At 54.8% G+C, this 2,940-nt stretch overlaps 1 protein-coding gene across 1 annotated transcript in view; it reads right to left on the reverse strand.

The window, feature by feature from the left end:
• The window catches only part of CSMD2 (CUB and Sushi multiple domains 2), a 304,492-nt gene that overhangs the window by 213,298 nt on the left and 88,254 nt on the right, over nt 1–2,940 (reverse strand).

The raw sequence follows: 2,940 nt of genomic DNA on the forward strand, positions 1-2,940 counted from the left end.
CCCCCTCCCCAAGGAGCCTTCCCCTGGATGGTTCTATCTGAGTTTACAGAATGTGTTCTGGAGAGCACCTTGGGCTCTGGGGCACACTGATCCCCAGCTACGAAGCTTCTAAAATGTTGAGTCTCCTGGCTGAACAAACAAGTTCAAGAATGTAGGCAAGGAGCACTGGGAATACAGGAGTTGTAGAAAGGTATAACAGGGGTATAAAAGAAAAGGCAGAAAAATCTTCATGGCATCAACAGCACAACCTAAACTTCGTGTGGCAAACCCTGGGCTGCCTTCTTGAACTTCCACCACGCTGAAATTCCCTGCTCCAGAGGAGCTCTGCTCTGCACAAGGTGCCACCTTTCCCCTGTCCTGCCTGTCCCTGCTGCGCTGGACCCCGGAGTTATCCCCACAGACACCGGGGCTCAGCCAAATCGTTGATATAAACTGGATTATGAGTCATTCCCACACCTCCTCTGGCAGCAGCAGCAGCAGCTCGGTGATTTATTCTGTGCCTAAGTTTAGACCCAGATCCCAGATGAGCTCTATGAGATCCAACCAAATGACAGACAGGACAGGACAGACAGATGGGACAGACAGACAGATTTCTGTGGTTTCATTTGTTAAAATGCAGCCAATAAACCCAGCCAGGGCAATGTGGGTCTGTCCCTGCCCAGGCAGAGCAAACTTTTACCATGGAGTTACTCCAAGGAGAGCTCAGAGCTCAGCCAGGGCTGCCCAGCACATCCCGGCCTTCCCTGAGCCTGGAGGGGACACGGGGATGGTGGAGGGGGGACACAGGGGTGGCACAGGGGTGGCACAGGGTGGCACAGGGGTGACAGAAGGGTCCAGGTGTGACAGGGCACAGGCAGCAGAAGGTACAGGGGTGACAGAGGTGTGACAGGGAGTAGAGGTGTGACAGGGAGTAGAGGTGTGACACAGGAGTGACAGAGGGCACAGGGGTGACAGAGGTACAGGGGTGACAGGTGACAGAGGGTATAGGTGTGACACAGGGTTACAGAGGGGTACAGGGGTGACAGAGGGGTGGCAGGAGATACAGGTATGACACGGGTACAGGTATGACAGGGTACAGGTGTGAAATGGGTCAAGGTGTGAAAGGGTACAGGTGTGACAGGGTACAGGTGTGAAATGGGTACAGGTGTGACAGGGTACAGGTGTGACACGGGTACAGGTGTGACAGGGTACAGGTATGACAGGAGTGCAGCCACCAGTGCTGAGCTGCAGGAGCCCAGTTCCTGCTGTCCCACGCTGTCCCCTCAGCCACCCCAGAGCCCCTCTGAGCACTCCCACAGGAGCAGCAGGAGCCCAGGCCAGGGTTTGGGATGAGGCCCAACCTCCCCAGGCTGGGGAGCCTTGGAAGGGCACACGAGGCTGGGACACCTCTGCCAGCAGGGCCCCCAGGGCCAGCCTGGGGGCTGCACACATCAGACCCATTTTGGGGTGTTTGGGTGCTCAGCCTGACAGGTTTTGGGGTGTGAGGCTCTGAGCAGGTGCCACAAGCCAGGGACCATCAGCAGCAATTCCTGACAGCCTCAGCACCGGGAACTCCCAGCTCCAGCAGATCCTGACACAAAGCACACCATCAGGCCCTGGAAGGACTCGAGCTGCTCTGCGGGATTTTCCCTCTTTTCCCTGGGTTTAGAGGGAGGAATTGCATTAATCCTGCCAGATCTCTCAGGGACAACGCAAAGGGAAGAGAACCCCAAGGGAGACACGAAGAAGTCTGGGGGTGAGGATACCAGAGAATGCCAGAATCCCAGAGTGGTCAGGGTTGGAAGGGACCCCAAAGATCATCTTGTTCCCCCTGGAGCAGGTGCATTCCACACCCTGAGCACAGGGCAGGATGACACCTGGATGGGCCAAAGGAGAACAGGGCAGCTCCTGCCGTGCTTCCCATCTCACCTCCCAGCCTGGAGACCCCAGCTCGCCCTTCCCGCTCCGCCAGGCTCATCCCAGCCTGCTCCCTCCCCCTCCTGCTCCCTGCTCAGCAGGATTTTATTCCTCACCTGTCAAGGCAATCTGGGCCCAAGGTCCCCCGACAGAGCCGTGGGAGCAGCTGAGAGAGCTGTAAATGTGTGATTTTATTAATCTGCCTCAAACAGCTCCTCCGCCCCTGCTGCTCTGCCTGGCACAGCCCTGCAGTGCCCTTTCCCTTGGAATTCTTCCTGCAGGATTCACATCCAACAGGCTGGGGAGCAAAGGAAACCCAGCTCAGGATTCTCCAGGCCGTGGGATCAATGTGAAGGCACTTAAAGCAAGCTGGCTCATAAATAAAACCCCAAAAAAACCCATTTTTAAAGCCGGGAGGGTGAACGGTAACGCAGGTTTTTCTAAGAGCAGGTCAAGTCAAGGTTACTTGAAGTGCTGAGTTAATGGGCTCATAAATACCATCATTAGATCCCATTCCATAGCTTGGAAACTCACAGGAATTATCCTCCTGATGAAATTGAATTTTGTTTATTTGTGCCCAGTCCTGGCCGTGACTAAAACCACTCAGAATGCTCGGAAAACGAAATATTCAGCTGCGAGAGACTCCCAGAGAATTGGCTGCAAGTCCCTCTGCCCTACTACCAATAATTAAAACCAGTTTTTTCACAGGCAGAAGGGGAAAAAGGGGTTTGAACTCCGTTTTCCTGCTAAATTTCCGGCTGAATCACACCAGCAGGGGTGAAGACGAGGTAGGAGCACCAGGTTTTTTTCCCCCTACGGGCAAAAATTATTGAGAACTGACTCATCTGAATTTAATTACCGGGCCAGCTCGGAGAGATGAAATTCCAAACAGGACTTCTTTGCAATCCCGCTGGTGGGACTGCAAAGCTCCCTTCAGGAATGCTCAGCGAGGTGCCCTGGAACGGGCTGGGGGGTGTGGCTGGCTCCTGTGGACGTGGAATTCAGGGATGCACCCCAAAAAGCAGGAGCAGCTTCTCCCAGGGG

This window comes from Corvus brachyrhynchos, unplaced genomic scaffold, assembly GCF_000691975.1.
Source record: "Corvus brachyrhynchos isolate BGI_N302 unplaced genomic scaffold, ASM69197v1 scaffold65, whole genome shotgun sequence".
Classification (NCBI taxonomy): Eukaryota; Metazoa; Chordata; class Aves; order Passeriformes; family Corvidae; genus Corvus; species Corvus brachyrhynchos.